The sequence below is a fragment of the Phalaenopsis equestris genome, unplaced genomic scaffold (genome assembly GCF_001263595.1).
Source record: "Phalaenopsis equestris unplaced genomic scaffold, ASM126359v1 Scaffold000203, whole genome shotgun sequence".
Taxonomy (NCBI): Eukaryota; Viridiplantae; Streptophyta; class Magnoliopsida; order Asparagales; family Orchidaceae; genus Phalaenopsis; species Phalaenopsis equestris.
The window spans coordinates 2023602-2032587 of NW_018164645.1; positions in this window are offsets into that span (position 1 = coordinate 2023602).

The window sequence follows — 8986 nt, forward strand, 5'->3', positions numbered from 1 at the left end:
GGGGTTACACGAGCTATGAGACACGTAGGTCATAGTTGTGAGTTGTGATAACATTTGTAACCTATAAAGGTCATAGTCACAAGTTGAATGAGTTGTGAGCTACTTGGGCCGTAGGTGATCACATAAGTTGTAGTGGTGAGCTGTGATGATGTTTGTAGGCCACAAAATTCAGATTTGGGAACTACACGAGTTGTGAGCTACGTAGATGGTAGAGGTGAGTTGTGATGACCTCCGTAGTTTCAGACGTCAAAGTTGGAAACTGCACGAGTTACGGAATACGTGGGTTTTTATGATGAGCTACAATGATGTCAGTATGTCGTAGTGGTCGAAGTCAGGAGTTGCATGAGTTGTGGATCACGTAGTTCGTAGTTTATCACATAATTCTTATGGTGACCCATGATAATGTTCATATGTTGTAGAGGATGGAGTTGAGAGCTACACGAGTTGTGGGCCACATAGGTCGTAGTGGTGAGCTGTGATTACGTTCTTAGGTTACAGAGGTCGGAGTCGAAAGATACACGAGCTGTGAGCCAAAGAGACCACAAATGGTTAGGCAGGTCATAGTGGTTAGTTGTGATGATATTCGTATGCTGCAGAAGCTGGAGTCAGAAGCGGCAAGGAGAGAGCTTTAGGAGTTCGGAGAATGCAACCATTTTCGAGTGACGTCGTTGCACTGTATGTGTGGTGTATTATTACATTGTTATCGGATGTGTCGTTGCATGATATTTAAGGTGCGTTGTTATATAATCTTTAAGAGATTTTTTTGCGTCACATACGAGGTGCCTTGTTACAATGTTATCGGGATGTGTCATCATATTTGAGGTGCATTGTTTCATAGTGTATTCGATGATGTATTGATCTGTCAGGTGCTTCACTATTCATAATGCACAATGGTATTTTGTTGTGCATGTTGTGACTCTACATGAGACTTTTCTAGAATGAACGAACGACAACTAAGGGTGGTCGAAAGTGGCCACGAGGTGGTGTTTGATGATGGTCGAAGGTTGCAAGAGTGGGAGGAGTGTCTGATATTCAGTGTAGAAATGGTGTTGGGGTTCAACTTCTTTTTCTGCAAGCTTTTATCTTTATTTGGCTCGGAGTATTTCTCATTTTCAAAACTGGTGTGGGGCTCTATTTATAGAGTGTTTTTCACAAATATGTAACGAATCCGAACCACTCTAATCAGACAACCTAGAGAGGTTCCCTCAATCAGGCAACGTTGAGTGAACATGTAAATTCCTTCATGATATCAACATTGGGTGATTTTTGACTCGTTGTATTTGTCTTGTCAAAACGCTTGATCATACTATAAACATGAAGGTTTTGAAATATGTTTGACATTCCAATTATGCATTGAAAGCTTAAAAAAACAGTTTAATGACTCAATAAGGAATTGATTTGACTCAGATCAACCTAATTTGTTATGATTCTGTTGGTCTTGTCTGACTGGTCAATTTGGCAATAAGTTTGGTCAAATCGAACTTCCTAATTACTAGATGTTTTCTTTTGTAAAAAAATGCCTTGAGAGTTATGTCGCGCCTTGAGATTTTTGTTAGATGATAAAAATTTATCGCTAACATCTAAAAACACTTTTATTTTAAATTTCTTATCCGCCTCTTTCTATTTTTTAGATAGTTATGGTAAATCATGCCAATTATATATATATATATAGTATGCACCCATTTATTTAAATATTAGATGAATAAATATATTAGATTGATTACAAAGACTTTTTTTTTCTTAAAAAAAAAACAACTCAATTTCACCAGGAACATAATATTGGCTTCATAAATAAATAAATATAAAAAATAATTATCCTTGATTCCTTCACCAGTATAGTAATAATTTAGTTATAGGAGCTGAGCCATCAACGATGCAATTTTTCATGAATGAACATCGCTGCTCTGGCGCTGCTCTGCCCGCTACGTTGTCCATTTGTCTTCTCCCAGCTGTCACCGCATTTCACGAAACGGATCCGGGCCCCTGCAAGAGTTCCTCCACGTGATATTCACGTGAACACAACATAAACTCCTTATCAAAAACTCACCCTTTCCCAACACTCAACATCACACCCTTTTAATTAATATTACCCGGCCCCACTTCATATTCCAAAAATCCTTCTCTCACCTGTTTCATTTTACTATGTCAATGCTCCGCTCTCATCTATATGGCATTCATCATCATCCTCAATTGTTTCCATCCAATCTAGCTAAAATTCCAATCCATTTTCTTGCGATTAAAGCTAAACTCGCCTTTTTTTTTTAATTTTAATTTAAAGTTTGACTTGACCGGCTGGCCAACCGCATGTGGGATGCAGTTGGGCTTGTTAGAAAGTGTGAGGTTGGGCGGAGAACCGGACCAGCTCACCCAGATCCACGACTTCGATTTGACGGCGCCCAGCGTGAAGGGGTGGCCCATTGGCGCATCAGCTCCATCTGACCGTTCGTCCGTTGAAGGGAGCAATCCGGTCACGCCGACATGGACAATTCTCCTGGGGCCCACAAGTTGGGTGTAGCTGATTGGTTCGCGTTGGTTGGAGCACTTCCCATTTTAAAGAGGGAAATCACGAGGCCGGTTTTGAAGAGGTGGCCACGTGTCACTCAATTTGATGGTGGACGGCTGGTGGGCCCGGATGTTTTCTTCCACGTGCAGCAGGTAGAAAAGTCCATGCTACCATGGTAAAAAAAAAATTGCTACCAAAGCGTTCGTTATTATTCATTTAAATGTTCTATTTGTAGAAGTCATCAACTGTTGATAACCTCAATAGCTTTTAGCAGTATAAAAGTAATTCAATTATTTTAGAAGCATTCACAAACATACCGCACAGCTTTTATATACTTATATATTTCACACGCTCATCACTCAAATATTGAATAAAATTATTACTATTTAAAAAAAAAAAAAGTCAAATATAACTTTTCATACATATATATTTAAAGTGCCAAAGTAATATATATGTAAATATATGAAACATCTGTGCCTAGTATGTAAATTCTATTATTTTAATGAGCATTGTTCAAACTACTAATATTTCTCATCTATCTTAAAAATTGTCGTCCAAAATATAATGAGATAAAATAATAATAATTTTATTTTCGAACGTAATTTGATCAAATTATTTTTCTTGTAGAGATTTTAACAAATTATGAGAGGAAAATACTAAAAAATTTATTGTAGAATGCTAATAAAATCACTTTTATTTTTTTAAATTAGCCAATGATAAAAGACCATTATATTGTTGATTTTTCTTAAGTTACTAAAAGGCTATTCGTGAAAATATTTATCACTGCTAAATGATTCATTGCTACAACTCAGTCTAAGATGTATGGTACATAGTTTTTTTTTATTTGGTTATCTGTATATTTCATTGCAAGGATATGGTCGGCTTGTCCACATTATTAGTGAAGAAGTGAACTGTAGCATATATGTAAAAATTGAATTTTAGATGTTGGATATGTAAATACATATAAATTGACAGCATTTCCTAAATAAAAATATCATTAAAATTAGACATGGAATATGATAACTAATATTTTAAACTGTGTCTATCTTGAGTCGCGTTCTAAATCACGGGCATATTCTAATGGCAGATCTATTTATTTATTTAACATGTACATCTTACTGTAATTGTTTATTTTGATTCAAATTTTCAAGTTGGCTTGAATTCAAATTAAAGTTAGTTTGGCAACATTATATATAAATAATTAGCTTATAAAGATTTCTTTTTCTTTTTTTAGGAGTTAGGTGGGCGTTCAAATTTGTCTCTCAAATATATATATATATATCTCCATCTCACGCACATATATATATATATATATATATATATATATTATTTTCATTAAACTTGTTACTCATCCATGCGCTATAAATAATTGTGCTAATTAATTGAAAATTTGATGTACAATTGAGTGGCCACAAGTAATTGCACGTGACTTGTTGCTACCCCTTTTTAAAAGTAAAGAAAATTTACGTACATAATTCCAATGTATTTATATATCTAACCTCTAAAATTTATATGACTATTGCTTGGAATTGAAGTTATAATGAATTATTGACCATTTCAAGTTGTTGGAAACCAAACAAGTTTTAATAATTGTTAAAGTTCCGAGAAAAATAAAAATTAAAGAGAAAAGGCAGACCATCGTACTATATGTTGAAGGAGAAAATCAAGGCTTGTTGTCCCATGTGTGCCATTAACCATATTTAAATGATGCGGTTATCATATTCTATGCGTTATGCATATTTTAATTTTAGAAAAAAATAAAAAAAAAAATTATTATTGTTAAATAGCAGTAAATAATAAGAGAATTTGGTTTCGTGTCATGTGCACATAAAGAGTTAAAAAGCATAGTACATTTGATCACAAGATTATTTGCTTCATTAATTTAAATTACGATTTGTGGAATATCATGTCATTATTTTGCATAGTTTCAACTGTTTACAGATTAATGTGCTTGAAAGTAATGCATTTTAATTGATCTCATTTAAATCATAACGATAGGAGACCATTGATCATCTCCTTTGCTCGAGCTCCCATCAGATCCGTGAGCCTTTCCGGTGTGCTGAAAATTCGAGAACCCTCCGGCATTGGGGATCAAACCCTCGACCCGACTATCTTACGCCGAAGCCGCCATCAATGAGTCGGGGCATGTGAGATATATATATATATATGTGTGTGTGTGTGTGTGTGTGTGTGAATTATTTTATATATCTCAACATTATTTTTTTTTATGGCTTTGAAATAATTATAATATGAGCATCCATTTTTTCTTATATGGTGAGATCGCACCAACTTGAAAGTGTACTCGGTAGTACTGAAACATGGTAGAAACAATATGCAATCATCATTAGATGAACCTACATAAAATACTTAGTGCATTTTTTGTATTTTTATTTTGTTTTTTTTTTTTTTTTTCGATGAGTAAATTATTATATATCGTTGGTAGAGTTGCAAATGAACTGAGCCGAGTTGAGGAGGGCTATGTTCAACCTTAAGCTTATTTATGAAATTCGAGCTCGAGTGCGGCTCTATGTCACGGTTTGCCATATTTAACAAATTGACAAGAAAATCATAAGATGGAAGATTTTAGAAAAGGCGGATAGATGAGTACAATCCAATAAATTCTATAAAACTCCATCATATTCTAGAGAAAAGTTAGAAGGAAAAACTCCAAGGATAATCCAATAATAACCTAAAAGGTTCTAAGGTCATGTATGCATATAAGTATTGTATAGAACAATCTAGAAACAAGAATAATCTAATGTATTCTAGAAGATTTCCCTTGAACTTGGAGGAGGCTATAAATAGGACTCCATTCCCTCATTTGTAGGCATCCAAGAAAGGACCCAATAAAACCTTCCGAGCTTCCAAGTATTCAAGTGTTGTAATTCTTCTTTTTAGTGAAGTTTTCCTTTCTTCAATACTTCTCCCTACTTTCTTCTTAGAGTATTTTGTGCTTACAAATTCAAGTGTTGTGAGTGCAGACTGATTTAGTGTCAAGGAAGAGCGCTAAAGCCACACAGGTGACGTTTAGTCAGTAACATCTAACTCAAATCGAGCTTTTAAGGTTGTGTTCAAAGTTGAGCTTATTTATAAAATTTGAGCTCGAGCTTTAATTAAGTTTTGTAATTATGTTCAATCTTAGTTCTTGTTGATCTTGATTTTTTTTCGTTTCACAGTGTGATGATTGAGTCATTGTCAAGCATATTAACAAGTAAATTATCAAGCTATTTAATTTCTTTCTAACTAATATTTGTTGAGTAAATTAAAATTAGAGCTATTGGGTTATTTATATTCTAACTAAATACAACTCACCGAACAAAATAACGACTAGTATTGTTGAGCTAATTATTTTCTAATCAAACGAGCTTTATTGAGCTTATAAAGATAAATGATCTTTTAAATGAATGATATACTAAATGCATAACAAACAAGCATATAGATGTGTAATATGAACGAAGAACTAAGCAAATAAGCCTTTATCTTATTTTATGTAGTACATATTAAACTTCAATTTAACATGAATGAATTTTAAATTAAGCTTTAAACGAGCTTATTCACAAGCTCAAAGTAAGCTTCAACCCATTTTATTCATCATTAAATGGATCTAATTTTCGAACTCGAAGCATCTTAACGAGCAGGATGTTCGCGAACTTTAAATGATATTATTCCTGAACATAACAAATGAAACAAGGACATGTTCAAACTCGTTTATTCAACAATCGAGCATTTAAAAAAATGTTCGAAATTGTTTAAATAGTCAATCAAGCCAGCAATAATGATTTCTTTATCAAGCCAAGTTATGAATAGTTTGTCAAATGCTCGACTCATTTGTAGCCCCCATCAGCAGCAAGAAAAAACTATAGTAAGTTTGTTTAGGTGAATATACAATACTTTCAGCTCGTCGTTCAAGTTTATTAAATATATAATATTTAACTTAATAGAGCCAAGAAAACATGCTCAAATATGATTACACAAAAATTAGACCAATCAAGTTTTGGGTTAAATCTAAACACATTTATCCAACACAATTTCTGGGAAAGGAAGCCCGCATAGCGTAAAGCCCATAACTATGGCATAATTTAGCCCAATATAACCCAAACATATCAATAACATTTTCCACTAACAAAATTTATAAACTAGAAAAAAAAGAAAAAAGCAAATTTAATTTTACTCGAATTTTCATGAATGGATTTTATAAAAAGCCAAATTGTTAGATTTTGCTATTTTTTTATATTCTAATTTCTCTCAATGCACAAACTTAGTTCCATCGAAGAAATACATTAAAAAATTATTGATAAATATGAACTCCATATAAATTCATCATAAATTTTGTGTTGATTTCATTAAAAATTTTAAATTTTTGCAATAAGCAATGTATCAAATTTTAATTTTTAATGCTAATAAAATTTATTTTTCTAGTTATTTAATCTGATTTAAGAGAATTATTTTATTTTTAAGTTGAGATTTGATTTTTTTTCTTTTTAATAAATTTGGGTCAGTAAACTTCAAGCATATGACCATTCGGTGCAGGAGGAAATATCCAATCACCAGTCCACCATCTCATCTACATTTGAGTATTAATTCGTTGCCACTTCTATTTTATACACATGTGGCTTGATTTATTTCTCTTTCATGTGAGATAACTCAAACTATTCAAATCATATCAAATTTTATCTCTTTGACTCGTTTATCATTTTATTTTAGGATGGGTATATTTATTACATATTATACACATAAAAGTTGTAATTTTAGTATTTATTAAAAAATTATAAAATAATATTCCCCCATTAAATACTTATAGGATAAACATTTTATGTTTAAAAACAACTATCTTGTAATTAGTGATATGTGTTAGAAGATTCACGACTGTGGAGTGATGAATTATCGTTTTAGTGTTGTACAAGAATTCTGCACTCACTCAGATAAAAGAAAACAACTAGTTGAGACACCAAGAGTTTTTAAGTGGAAAACCAAGAAGGGTAAAAAATCACGGGGCCTATTGCAGTTGTAAAAATCAACTATAAGTTGATAATTACATAAACACTTTGTCCCACCCGCGGGAAATGATTTTTCTAAGCCTTCCAAATTACAACTTCAACATGTAGATGAAATATTTGCAAGGAACGGGCAATGATGATAGTGATCGGTGCTGGCAGACAAATGGTCGCAAATGTCAGCAGCGGTTGACGACGATAGGCGGTGATCAATATTGGTTGACGGATCTCGACAAAAGTCAACGATGGTATGAGTGATGTTGTGCTTGAGCTCATTCTCAAAGCTTCAAGTTCTTCCGCATGCCTCAAGCTCTCTCGCTCTCATAAAAGTGGATATTGATAGCTGAGGGTTATTCAATTTTATATTTTTATATATTTAATTTATACTCCGAAAAAAATTAATTTTTTTTAAATTCGACAAAATATCTATCTTCTTTCTAATAAAATCTAACAATGATTAGTAGCTTTATGGTTGACGTGAGATATACTTGATCTATCTTAGCCACACTAAAAATTATTTAGTAATAATATATAGAGAGAGAGAGAGAGAGAGAGAGAGAGAGAGAGAGAGAGAGAGAGAGAGAGAGAGAGAGAGAGAGAGAGAGAGAGAGAGAGAGAGAGAGAGAGAGAGAGAGAGAGAGATTTGTCTATCACAGCTCACAGTTAAATATATGACAATTGGGCTCGATCCATCAGACCTAAAAGACCCATTTAGTGGTTGTGCTTCCCTAATAACTTATGAAATCTATGTTGGATGTACACATTATTATATTTTTTATTGATGGGTCTACTTTATTATAGAGATAATTAATTTTACATCATATTGTTCTTTAATATAATTAAACCATGAAGTGAAATAATAATAATTAAATCATTTAATTTAAACATTTAAAGTAATTATGATAAAAAAAATGCACTATGAAATGCCAAAAAAAATTTATTTGTATTTGCAAAATTACGTAAATTTCCTTAGAAAATGAATATTGATACCCAAAACATAGAAGAAAAATGCTATGTAACTATTTTTGTCTCAAATCTATGGATTATTAGATATGTTTATAACTTATCACTACTTAATGCAATCAAACCATTAAATTATATAATTGAAATTTTAAAAATAAGAATAATTACATTTATTAAATATTAAATAAGTTCCGACAATAGGATAGATTTGTGATTAATACATTTAACAGGACGGTTCCCACGTGACTAAAGGCTATGTGCAAGAGGGCTTGGCAATATCTTGCTGGACCACAAAGGCCGGAATCGGCCCACCTACCTTAAAGGTGGACCTTCGCAATATTTGCCTAATGCGGGATATGATAGAGAATTTAATGAGACCAGGAAAAGTGGCAAATAAATAATTCTAATTTTTGCTTTTTTTCTTCCCAACCAAAAACTTCAACTAAAAGGCAATTGGACCGGAATCAAGGGCATCATTATGAACGTTGAATCGAGTGTTGCAATATATATATATATATATATATAT